The 14065-nt window shown below is 39.8% G+C and overlaps 1 non-coding gene across 1 annotated transcript; it reads left to right on the top strand.

Annotated features, from left to right (window-relative positions):
• The first annotated feature begins 10636 nt into the window (after window positions 1-10636).
• On the top strand, window positions 10637-10743 carry LOC141701754 (small nucleolar RNA R71). Its single transcript, XR_012566891.1, has one exon. It is a non-coding gene; the product is annotated as a small nucleolar RNA R71 (small nucleolar RNA).
• Window positions 10744-14065: the final 3322 nt, after the last annotated feature.

Genomic DNA, 14065 nt, shown 5'->3' with positions numbered 1-14065 from the left:
AAGTGAATGACAAAATAACAGAAAGTGCTGCAAACTATTTGAAGAGTCAAATTCAGAGACAGAAAAGGCTTTATTCTGTAAAGTCTGACAGCACATATCTTCCAAAGTACAGAGATCATAAGGGTGATATTGTTGAGATGAAGCCTAACTCTGCTAAGATTATAACTACCTTTCTGGGTTACAAGGCTGTGGAATTCAATTTTGAGTCTGACAAGGTGTATTTGATCAGACTGGATCAGGACATAAAGAAAGGTAAAATTAATGATCTCAGGGCTGCAATCTTTCAAACTGGTGAAGATTCTGCAGAAATTAAAGATGCTAAAAGGAGGATGATTGATGAACTCAGATATGCTGAGAGATGTTTATTAAAGAATTATCTCAGAACAACTCCTGACATCAGAGAGATCATAAAGTGAAGCCAAGTCAAGATCTACAACTGCTCAAATTCTGATATGAATACAGACTGAAGTTGTTATCAGAAGTTAAAGTTGGTAAAGCTTTAAGGACTGTAAGTTGTAGTTATCTAGTCAAATTCTCATGCATTTGTACTTAAGGTTTTTGACATCATCAAATATCTGTTAAACTTATATATTATGCTAATTTACAAGTTGGGGGAGATTGTTAGATATATTTGATAATGTAATGTCTAATATGATTTATGTTTAGTTTTCAGATCTTACTTAAACAGGACAAATCAGTACTTAACTGAAATCAGCACTTATACTGAAGTCAGAACTTAAGTCATCAGTAGTTAAGGTTCAGGAGATATTTATCAGAAGATAATATCAGGACTTAAAGGAAATGTTCAGATAAGGAAGGCGGATAATTGAAAGGAAAAGAAGATCAAGACAAACGTAAGAAGAGATATGCATGAAGAAGGAATTCTATGAAGAATAGGATACTTGGAAGAAAAGATATCTGATTGATATATTTTAGGAAGCATAATTATATTCCATGTCAATTAGCGATTATCTTGTAACTGTGTAGTATATAAACACAGACATAGGGTTTACACTATAAGTGTTATCATTATCGAGAAGATTATTCATTGTAACCCTGGCAGCTCTCGTGATATTTGTTCATCACTGAGAGAGGACGGTTCCATACTGTAATAGAGTTTATTGTTTTGAATAAAGTTTGTTTTCTGTTACTTGTGTTATTAGAATTCGATTTGATTGTACTATACACTGTATTCACCCCCCTCTACAGTGTGTGTGACCTAACACTTTACATACACTTATATACCATATGGAGTACTAATAAGATCTCAGAATATCAATAAAAGAACTCCTACATAGTGTGGCATGAAAAGTTTTCTTAATCAGCAAAATCACTATTCATAAGGATTACAAAAAGTCCAAATTTTTTGGGGTTATTACAAATTTCTTGGTTGTAAGCCATACCGCTTACGTCTATCTGCACTATTAGAGAAACTTCTTCTTCCTCCATCTCAAGTTGATTGTGCCTTTTTAAAACTCGAAAAGTTGTTGTGTTATCACTTTAAATATCACCAATGAATGATTTCGTTTAAAGCGACTTTCATAGCTTTGTGAATTTCCCAAAGCTGAGATTCGAATACATTTGTTCCCTTCAAAGGTCCCACCTCACCCCAAACAAAATTTCCCTAGTAATCCCTATCTAAAATACCAATGTCATTTAGATTTCCATTATTGGGGAGGAGTTTCAACTAAAGTGTCGTGCATATTAATCTTAATTGTATAACCAACTCCGTTCCATTTTAAATCTTGATGTTACCTGTTAGGGCGAAATCACGCACTAATATTCACGCAAGTATACGCATTCGCAAGTAATATAGAATACTTTCTAGTTCGTTCCCTCAGAGTCTCAGACTAAGTTTTTGTCTAATTAAACTCACTCACCAATGTATGACTACTTCTCAATGTTAAGATAATAACACTTAAAATTGTTGATTAAATATTAACTATAATGAACTACTTAATTAACCACTTAACTAACACTTCAACTTATCAATAATAAAACACTCATGAGATCACAACTTCATTATTACTTCCTTCTATAGCCATTGTTATTACCTTTAGCATGTGACAGTGATGACATTAATCGAATAACACGAAATTGATAAAAGCCAACTTTCATTGTACTAATACCATTCTACCAAGCATCCACAATTAAGATAGAAGTTGAATAGTCATCAATTATGTTGAGTTCCTATATGTCTACAGAAATTGACAACACAACGATTTAAGCACAAGTTATTCCTTTTGATTACATAGGGCAAATAAAATTGTTAGAGTTACCCACTAATCATGCACAACGTACATGAACCTATGCTAGCATGGCAAGTTCTAAATCTCAAGATCCACCGTCGCTTCACAAGAGATTAACACCCTATCTTATATGTTCGCAACGCACATAAGACGAATACGCACAACCAATACTAGATATCATGCAATCATCACACACTAAAGTATTAAACAATTAACTAAAGAATTCCATAATAAATCTGTTGCAACCCCATGATCACGATTAGCCCATAATAGAACTTATCGCCATCATGGATTCATATGAAATCATGATAATCAACACAAGAAAATAATAACTAAACTAATTATATTAAAACAGAGTACGTCACAAGAGTAAATAAGTTAAAGCAAGAAAACTAGCATCCAACGTTACAACGAAACAAGAATCACAAGAATATATGCTTCCTCTTCGCTGCAGTGTGCTAAATCGGTCTTCTTCCTTATCTCCTTCGCTTCTTGCGCCAACACAATTTAAAACTTAATCTCCTTCTTATTATCTATGAAAACGTCTCAAATCTACTTATATAATAGTCCCATAAAACTCAGATTACATAGAAGTTGGAAGCCAAACAGAAGTAGAAGTCTAAAATAATTCAGCTTTTTCCCCGACCCTGCGCGGCCGCTCAGCATTTCTGCGCGGGCGCGCAAGGCTGCTGCGCGGCCGCTCAGCATTGCTGCACGGGCGCGCAGGACCCTACTGGAAAAATTCCCGGTTTGCTCCGTTTCTTCGCCGTAATCTGCCCGTTCTCTTCCTCTCACAATGGTAAACACATGCCAAGGCTTATTCTTGATTATTCCTCCTCTGAAATGCAACTAATACCCTGAAATGCATAAACACTAGAAAAACGCATCAAATACACAAAATACTTGATTTCAAGACACCAATTTAAGCCATTTTAAGACGTTCTAAGTGGTATAAAATGCCACTTATCACACCCCCAAACTTAAATTGATGCTTGTCCTCAAGCGTCACAGACTCAAAAACAAATAAAAATATGCATGAATGCAATCTATATGAAAATGCAACGATCCCCCTTTCTACAATTAACCAACCAAATTGTCACATCTCAACGAATGCAGTTAGACACTAAAGATCAATAAACTCATGCAAATGGACATACAGCCAGAAACGTGGTGTGTGCAAATGCTTAACAGATATGCTTCGGAACTAGACCAATTACTATGACTAGACTATCCTCAAGGCAATCCTACGATTATACAAAGAATAAAAATTCTAGACACAAAGTGATATACAACACTACAAGAACTCTAGAGCTTACTACGGAATCGTGCTTTTTATTTACAACTCAAATGCTTATTTGACCGTGCAATGAGTGAGGTCCACAAAAGACTTATACAATGGTATCCATGTAACGAGCGTTAGGTTAGCGGATCCCAGACTCTAAAAGCCTTAGGTCACTAGGCACAAAGTCCCCTAAGAACTTAATAACTCGAATACCAAAGAGCCCACTCTTGATCAATTATGCAAAAAAAAAAAAAATTTTCTCTGAGCAAGTGCGTTTCGCTCCATCTTGCTCAACCCTAGACTACTCGCATAACATTCGAGCCGGCTACTAGCCATTTGACGCCTAGCCACAACTAGCAACAAATTCCATTTTTACTCCATTTTTTTCTTTTTCATGCCTTTACCACTAAGAACCTATTATCAAATTCTAAGCATAATAAATAGATTATCCCCGAAAATAATCAGATCATAACAACAATCTAGCCCTTAAGCATTCTCTAAGACTTAGTGAAAATACAAGTGCTTCTAGCATGCATATCAACCTACACAACTTAATATCACTTTAATGCTATCACTACACTCGCATCAATATCACAATTCAGTCGATAAATAATTGCAAAAGGGATCATGGTATATGCATGAGCTATATGATATGACAAACAAATAAAGCTATATAAAAAAAAACTTATATGGCAAAAATTATGCAACTATATGAACTAACTATCATGAATATGCAGCTATATGACACACAAAATATTCCTTAACTACCACCCCCAAACTTAAAATCTTCACTGTCCCCAGTGAAGGTAGTAGAAAGGAACACAGGGTATACCTACTCGGAGTCATCATCATCATCACCCTCAGTGGGTGGAGTATCAGGCGGCGGGTATGCAGAGTCCTCACCAAAAACTGGCCACTGGATATCAGCTCCAAGACCTCGAAAAGCAGTCCCTAACGCAAGGGTGAGCTCCTGAGCAAACCTGCTCTGCGTCTCATACATGGCATCCATCCGCCGTGAAAGCCTCCTATACTGGGCATCACCCACCCCAGCACCCTCCTGAGCTCTCGAAGAACCAGCCTCACCACGCCCTGGCCTAGCCATAGTAGCACCTCGTGCTGGACGTCCTCCTGGAAGACGATAACCCAGCCCATGCTCCTCAGGCTCACCACCGGTCCACTCCTGCATCCCATTCAGAGTGCCAGAATCTATCGGAGCTGCTGGCAACTGCAACTGCTCATGAGCCGGCCAGTTCACTCCTACTGCTCGGCATAGCTTCGTAACCGTGGATGCATAAGGGATGTTCATATGCTTTGCTCCCCTCAAAAACTTCAGAATTCCTTGGTAGATAAACTCACCAAGGTCCACATAGTATTCCTCATTCAGAATTCCCCACAACAACTGTGCTCTCTCAACTGTGACCTCGTGTGCATGTGAAGAAGGCAAAATATTAGCACATATAAATGCATTCCATGCACGGGCATACCTGTTCATGGCGATCGCCGGAAAGTAACGATACTCATTATTAGCTGGACTGCGGTTCCAAACTGTGCCCGGTCGACAGAGAGTCGCACAAATCAAATCCAAGTCAAAATCCTCAGCAGTCTTTTCATTCCAGTTTTCCTCCTCGGGCTTCCTCTCTCGCTGTCCAATCACACGGCGAATCACCGCAGGATGATAATCAACCGTCAGCCCACGAACTACAGAAAACCCATTCTTTTCAGCCTTCGCGTTCACGTAGAACTCGCGAACAACACTCATCGGTACTGCTTCGGGTGACTCACAAAAAGCTATCCACCCCTTCTCTGCAATCATCGGCAACAACTCACCATCCCTCCCTGATGGTAAAAACCCCCTCTCCTTCAGAATCGGCTTCCCCAACAGCCTAGTGTACTCCTCCTCCGCAGCTCTGTCAGTTAACCGAGGCCTTGCAGCAGTACCCCTTGATGAATCAGCAGTAGGAACTGTGCTGCTGCTGTCAATAGTGCGTGCTCTCTTGGGTGCCATTGATTTGTGAATAAAAGTGTGTAAGAACTGATTTTTGATGTTTATGAGAGGGTTTAAGTGTAGGAAGTTTGTGGGAGATATGTGGGATAGGTGTATGTATATATAGGGTGTGGAGTAGGTTAAATTAGATTAGGAGTAGGGTTGAGGGATAAAATCATGGGGTAATGGGAAAAGAATTCGTGGGTTTATGGGCTGTGATGGGTTTTTGTGTTTTTGTTTTTGTTTTTGTTTTTTTTTTCTGAACTGTAAAAAATTTTCTGGAACTCGACCCCTGCGCGGCCGCTCAGCATTTCTGCGCGGGCGCGCAGAGGGTCTCTGGAAAAAAAAAATTTCAGCCCATTTTTCTGATTTTTTTTGTGTTTTTGGATAGGTTATTAACTTCTAAGGGTTCCTGTAACAACAATTCATGGGTTGCCTCCCACGCAGCACTTTTTTTTCGTCATTAGCTTGACGTTCCGTACCTTTCTCAAGTAATCAACAAAATGGCACTAACCACCTCTCGGTTTGCCATGTCCCCATAGTAGTGCTTCAACCGCTGACCATTAACCTTGAATGCTTGGTCCGAATCATTCTCAAAAATTTCCACCGCTCCATGTGGAAACACAGTTTTGACAATAAAAGGTCCAGACCACCTTGATTTCAACTTCCCAGGAAAAAGTCGGAGCCGAGAGTTGAATAACAGAACTTGTTGCCCTGGCACAAATAACTTAGGATGTAGCTTCCTATCGTGCCACCTCTTCACCTTTTCCTTATACATTTTGTTATTCTCGTACGCTTGTAGTCGAAATTCATCAAGTTCATTAAGCTGAAGCATTCTTTTCTTACCAGCTGCATCTAAATCCAGGTTCAATTTCTTCAATGCCCAGTAGGCCTTATGCTCAAGCTCCGCCGGTAGATGACATCCCTTACTGTACACCAACTGAAACGGTGACATCCCAAGTGGAGTTTTGTATGCTGTTCTGTAAGCCCAAACAGCTTCATCGAGCTTTAAAGACCAATCCTTCCTTGACGGATAAACAACCTTCTCTAGAATGCGCTTTATCTCTCTGTTAGACACTTCCGCTTGACCATTTATTTGCGGATGATAGGCAGTAGCTACTCGATGATTCACATTATAACGTTGCATCATAGAAGTGAACTTACGGTTGCAAAAATGCGATCCTTCATCACTTATGATTACCCGAGGCGTTCCAAACCATGTGAAAATTTGCTTATGAAGAAAATTTAGCACTGCCTTTGCATCATTTGTCGGTAAAGCTTTAACTTCGACCCATTTTGAGACATAATCGACTGCCAGCAAGATGTACTGATTATTGCAAGATGAGATAAACGGCCCCATGAAATCGATTCCCCATACATCAAAGACCTCGACTTCAAGCATCACATTTAATGGCATCTCATCCTTCCTTGACAAATTTCCCACTCTTTGGCAACGATCACACCTTAAAACAAATTGATGAGCATCCTTAAACAAAGTATGCCAGAAAAAACCTGCTTGCAGAATACGAGCTGCCGTCTTCTCACCTCCATAGTGTCCACCATAAACCGTGGAATGGCAGTCTCGTAATATCCCCTCCGTCTCACAGAACGGGATACATCTCCTGATGATCTGATCAGCTCCCTGTCTAAACAAATATGGTTCATCCCACATATACCACTTCACCTCATGCAGAAACTTCTTCTTCTGAGCGGATGTCAAATTAAGCGGCATTATATTGCTGACAAGATAGTTTACAATATCTGCAAACCATGGTTCTTCCTCCTTAATTGCAAACAACTGCTCATCCGGAAAAGATTCATTGATTAACGTCCTATCTTGTGAAGTAGAATCGGGATTCTCCAACCTAGAGAGATGGTCAGCTACTTGATTCTCAGTACCTTTTCTATCTTTGATCTCTAACTCAAATTCCTGAAGTAAAAGCACCCAACGAATGAGTCTCGGCTTCGAATCCTTCTTAGAAACTAGGTAGCGAATAGCTGCATGATCAGTGAATACTGTTACTTTCGTACCAAGCAGATAAGATCGAAATTTCTTAAAGCCAAAGACTATAGCCAAAAGCTCCTTCTCAGTAGTGGTGTAGTTCAATTGGGCCCCATTTAAAGTCTTACTCGCATAGTAGACCACATGGAAGAGATTTTTCTTGCGCTATCCCAGAACTGCACCTACCGCATAGTCACTCGCATCACACATCATCTCAAACGGTTCTGTCCAATCTGGTGCTGTAATAACTGGTGTCGTGATCAAACTCCCTTTGAGAGTCTCGAATGCTGCCAAACATTCATCATCAAATTTGAAAGGCACATCTTTCTCAAGTAAATTGCACAACGGCTTAGATATCTTTGAAAAGTCCTTGATGAATCGCCGATAAAAACCCGCATGACCGAGAAAACTACGGATTCCTTTCACCGAATTAGGTGGGGGAAGATTTTCAATGACTCCCACCTTGGCCTTGTCCACCTCCAGACCTTTGCTAGAGACCTTATGCCCAAGGATAATGCCTTCACGCACCATAAAATGACATTTCTCCCAATTAAGCACCAAATTAGTTTCCACGCATCTTTTGAGTACGGCGCGCAGATTATTCAAACATTCATCATATGAGTGTCCAAAGAAACGAAACTCTACGAAAAGCAAATGTGCCAAATGGACAAGTGAAGGTAGTCTTTTCCTGATCCTCTGGTGCAATACAAATCTGATTATACCCGGAATAACCATCCAGAAGACAAAAATACTCATGTCCCGCCAATCTGTCAAGCATTTGATCAATGAATGGGAGAGGGAAGTGATCCTTCCTTGTGGCTTTGTTCAATTTTCTATAATCCATGCATACTCTCCATCCTGTAACTGTTCGAGTAGGGATGAGCTCATTCTTTTCATTTGCGACCACAGTGATACCTTCTTTCTTAGGTACACATTGCACGGGGCTCACCCACGAGCTGTCAGAAATAGGATAAATGATGCCTGCATTTAGCCATTTCAGAATTTCTTTCTTCACCACCTCCTTCATGATCGGGTTCAGTCTTCGCTGCTGTTCCACCGTTGGCTTACTACCTTCCTCTAACAGAATTTTATGCATACAATATGAAGGACTTATCCCCTTGATGTCTGCTATGATCCATCCTATAGCCGATTTGAATTCTCTCAAAATCCTTAAGAGCTTGTCTTCCTCACTACCTGAAAGGTCAGCTGAAATAATAACAGGTAACGTAGATGAATCACCTAAAAAAGCATACCTCAAGTGTTCAGGTAATGGTTTGAGCTCCAAGGTAGGTGCTTCCTCTATTGATGGTTTGAGCTTCTCTTCAGCATTCTTAAGGTCAGAAGTACCAAGAGATTCAAATGGTATGTCGAGCTTTCGCTTCCATGGAGAAGCGTTCAGATATTGTAATTACTCGTTGCTATCTTCATCATCGCTGCCAAAATCCCCCACTAAGGCCTTTTCCAATGCATCAGACATTAGCATGTGATCGAGTTCCGAAGTAACCGCAGAATCAATCACATCAACTTTTAAGCACTCCTCATCTTCTGTAGGGAATTTCATTGCCTTGAATACGTTGAAGGTCACATCCTGATCTTGGACCCGCATAGTAAGTTTCCCTTTTTGCACATCTATCAAAGTACGGCCAGTAGCCAAGAAAGGCCTCCCCAAGATTATGAGAATCTTCTTATCTTCCTCAAAATCCAGAATAACAAAATCAGCAGGAAAGAAGAGCTTATCCACCTTGACGAGCACATCCTCAACTATGCCCCTTGGGTAAGTAATGGAACGGTTAGCCAATTGTAGCGACATGTATGTGGGTTTTGGATCAGGCAGATCCAGCTTTTTAAAGATCGATAACGGTATCAGATTAATGCTTGCTCCCAAATCACAAAGGCACTTGTCAAAAGTTAGATTGCCAATGGTGCAAGGAATGGTGAAGCTTCCTGGATCTTTCAGTTTTGGTGGTAACTTTTGTTGCAGAACCGCGCTGCATTCTTCCGTGAGAGCAACGGTTTCAAGGTCATCCAGTTTCACCTTCCTTGAAAGAATAGTCTTCATAAACTTCGCATAACTAGGCATTTGTTCCAGAGCCTCAGCGAAAGGTATATTGATGTGAAGTTTCTTGAACACCTCCAGAAACTTCCCGAACTGTCTATCCAGCTTTTATTGCTGCAATCTCTTAGGAAAAGGTGGTGGAGGATAGAGCTGTTTCTCCCCTGTATTAGCCTCAGGCAGAGTGTGTTCAACAGTAGTCTTCTTTGGTTCCGCCGCTTTCTCCTTTTGCTTAGATTCTTCATCTCTAACTTCAGCTTCGACTTCTTTTGCCTTTTCAGCATCAGCTACTTTTCCAGACCTTAAGGTAATAGCCTTGACTTGCTCTTTAGCTTCCTTCCTGCCTGGTACTTCCGTGTCACTGGGAAGAGTGCCAGGTTGACGATTGAGCACTGCATTGGCTAATTGACCGATTTGATTTTCCAAGGTCTTGATAGAAACCGCCTGACTCTTGCACAACAGCTTAAGTTCCTCAAAATCAGCACTAGTAGGTGCAGCTGCACTTCCCTGTTGAGGATATGATTGCCTTGTAGCATACTGCTGTTGTTGCTGGAATCCCGGTGGATTAAACTGTTTACTTACTCCTTGCTGATATGGTGGCTGAATAGCATTCTGATTATTCCCCCAGATGAAATTTGGATGATTTCTGTTGTTAGGATGATAGGTCGCTGGCACAGGCTGCTGTTGTCGCTGATAATTATTCACATACTGAACAGATTCGTTGACAAGAGAACACTGATCCGTAGCATGAGAACCTGCACAAAGCTCACAAACCATAGCTATTTGATTAACTCCTTACGTAGCCAAAGAATCAACCTTCATTGATAGCGCTTGGAGCTGGGCTGCAATAGCGGTGGCTGCATCAACTTCCAGAATACCTGCTACCTTGCCTGACGTCATCCTCTGAGTTGGGTTTTGATGCTCATTTGCAGCCATTGTCTCTATAAGATTATACGCCTCAGTATAGCTTTTAGCCCATAAGGCGCCTCCAGCTGCTGCATCGAGCATGGGCCGAGATTGGGCCCCCAAACCATTATAAAAACCAGTGATTACCATCCAATCCGGCATTCCATGATGTGGACATTTTCTCAACATTTCCTTGTAGCGTTCCCAAGCCTCGCACATAGACTCTGTAGGTTGCTGCGCAAACTGAGTAAGAGCACTCCTCATAGCAGCAGTCTTTGCCATTGGATAAAACTTCACCAGAAACTTTTGCGCAAGATCTTGCCACGTAGTGATGGACCCAGCTGGTTCAGAATGTAACCAGTCTTTAGCCTTATCCCTCAGTGAGAATGGGAAAAGCCTCAACTTGATAGCCTCATCAGTCACGCCATTATACTTAAAAGTGCTGCAGATCTCGACAAAATTCCTTATGTGCATATTGGGGTCTTCAGTTGCCGCTCCTCCAAAAGAAACAGAATTCTGCACCATCTGAATAGTGCCCGGCTTGATTTCAAAGGTGTTAGCTTGAATAGCCGGATGAAGGATGCTTGACTGAATGTCATCAATTTTAGGCCGAGAAAAATCCATAAGAGCTGGATCAGCTTGAACAATACGATCTCCCATATTTACTGGTTCTTTCTGCTCAGTTCCTGAATCCGAATCCTCAAAATCTAACTTCTCCGGAGTATCAAGAACTTCATCTTTCTCCTCAGCTGTATCTAAGGTCCTCTTGCGAGCACGGGAACGAGTTTGCATAAACGCTTGCTAAAGTACCTGAAACACAACCGAAAAGAGTAATTAACTACTACGTCCTAACCACTGAGTCCTAATGACCAATGATGGTAAGTGCATAAACTAAACAAATACGCCGAGTCCCCGGCAGCGGCGCCAAAAACTTGTTAGGGCGAAATCACGCACTAATATTCACGCAAGTATACGCGTTCGCAAGTAATATAGAATACTTTCTAGTTCGTTCCCTCAGAGACTCAGACTAAGTTTTTGTCTAATTAAACTCACTCACCAATGTATGACTACTTCTCAATGTTAAGATAATAACACTTAAATTTGTTGATTAAATATTAACTATAATGAACTACTTAATTAACCACTTAACTAACACTTCAACTTATCAATAATAAAACACTCATGAGATCACAACTTCATTATTACTTCCTTCTATAGCCATTGTTATTACCTTTAGCATGTGACAGTGATGACATTAATCGAATAACACGAAACTGATAAAAGCCAACTTTCATTGTACTAATACCATTCTACCAAGCATCCACAATTAAGATAGAAGTTGAATAGTCATCAATTATGTTGAGTTCCTATATGTCTACAGAAATTGACAACACAGCGATTTAAGCACAAGTTATTCCTTTTGATTACATAGGACAAATAAAACTGTTAGAGTTACCCACTAATCATGCACAACGTACATGAACCTATGCTAGCATGGCAAGTTCTAAATCTCAAGATCCACCGTCGCTTCACAAGAGATTAACACCCTATCTTATATGTTCGCGACGCACATAAGACGAATACGCACAACCAATACTAGATATCATGCAATCATCACACACTAAAGTATTAAACAATTAACTAAAGAATTCCATAATAAATTCGTTGCAACCCCATGATCACGATTAGCCCATAATAGAACTTATCGCCATCATGGATTCATATGAAATCATGATAATCAACACAAGAAAATAATAACTAAACTAATTATATTAAAACAGAGTACGTCACAAGAGTAAATAAGTTAAAGCAAGAAAACTAGCATCCAACGTTACAACGAAACAAGAATCACAAGAATATATGCTTCCTCTTCGCTGCAGTGTGCTAAATCGGTCTTCTTCCTTATCTCCTTCGCTTCTTACGCCAACACAATTTAAAACTTAATCTCCTTCTTATTATCTATGAAAACGTCTCAAATCTACTTATATAATAGTCCCATAAAACTCAGATTACATAGAAGTTGGAAGCCAAACAGAAGTAGAAGTCTAAAATAATTCAGCTTTTTCCCCGACCCTGCGCGGCCGCTCAGCATTTCTGCGCGGGCGCGCAAGGCTGCTGCGCGGCCGCTCAGCATTGCTGCGCGGGCGCGCAGGACCCTACTGGAAAAATTCCCGGTTTGCTCCGTTTCTTCGCCGTAATCTGCCCGTTCTCTTCCTCTCGCAATGGTGAACACATGCCAAGGCTTATTCTTGATTATTCCTCCTCCGAAATGCAACTAATACCCTGAAATGCATAAACACTAGAAAAACGCATCAAATACACAAAATACTTGATTTCAAGACACCAATTTAAGCCATTTTAAGACGTTCTAAGTGGTATAAAATGCCACTTATCATTACCATGCCAAGAAATGTTATTTTACCAAGAGAAAATGTTAATATATAAAATTAAGGAGCATGTATTATGAAGGTAGTGTGGAGAAGATCTATAGAACTTCTTCAGTTCACAAGCATAATAAACCGTGAGAATTTAAGACCCCAGGAAATTACACAAACCGGAGAACGGATAATATTACAACATAGTGTAGATAAACTCCAAAATTATGGCCAAAACTCAAAAAGCAAAATCAACACGAAGCGCTCCTTATTTCTAGTGAGTTAGCCTCCTGTTTTAAATTTTGATGTATGTGGCTGCAGTCTACTAAATGTTGGTCCAATAAGGAACAAAACAGACCTGATTAAGCTAATTGAACCTTCTTTAGAATTTTTGAAAATATTTTAATTACAAATTTTGGGCTTGCCTTTTCTGTAATTACCCAATAGACATGTTGTAAAGCTAAAAATTCACATTGACAAGCCGTCTTAACATTGGTAGGCCTTGAAAAGATGTATATAGTCAATTTGATGAATTTTTTGATATAATCTCCCAAGCCTGCTGAGATTAGACCATTACGAGCTTTTTTAAATGACCCATCAAAAAAATAATACCAAACTACCTCCGTTGTTAAGCTATGCAAAAAGACTTGTTTCTCTTTGAAATTTGATAATGCTAAAGCACCCAGTGAATCTAATTCCATTAGAACTCTACACTATTTTCTAAGAAGATATATTGATTCTAACCATATCACCGCTATGGTTTTAATGACAAACTGAACATCTTCTTTACTTATATTCTTCTGAGCAAAAATGAATTCGTTCCTTGTTAACGAGACAGTCTATAATAAAGGTACCACTGCAATTTTCCAAGCTTCTTTCTGATTACAATCCTTAACAATCGAGAAATATTGTCGAAGTCACATTATATTCCAACGGTGCCTCGAGCTTCTCAGATCCCACCACGGCTTTAACTCAGACCAACACCACTATACAACTACACATTTCAAAAAGAGATGAGTTAGAGATTCCAGTTCCTTTCCATACCAAGCACACTAATTAGTGTGAAAATTCAGACCCAACCTTCTCTTCAATAGATCATTTGTAGGAACAATTATGTTCCCTATTTTCCAAAGAAAAATTAAAATACTTGGAGGGACTTTGATTTTCTAGAATGATGACCAGAAAATTGATTGAATCGAATAACTAAATTATAA

The sequence above is a fragment of the Apium graveolens genome, unplaced genomic scaffold, assembly GCF_009905375.1.
Source record: "Apium graveolens cultivar Ventura unplaced genomic scaffold, ASM990537v1 ctg4341, whole genome shotgun sequence".
NCBI lineage: Eukaryota > Viridiplantae > Streptophyta > Magnoliopsida > Apiales > Apiaceae > Apium > Apium graveolens.
The sequence above is the reverse complement of the archived record's forward strand: the minus strand, read 5'-3'. Positions and strand labels throughout refer to the sequence as shown.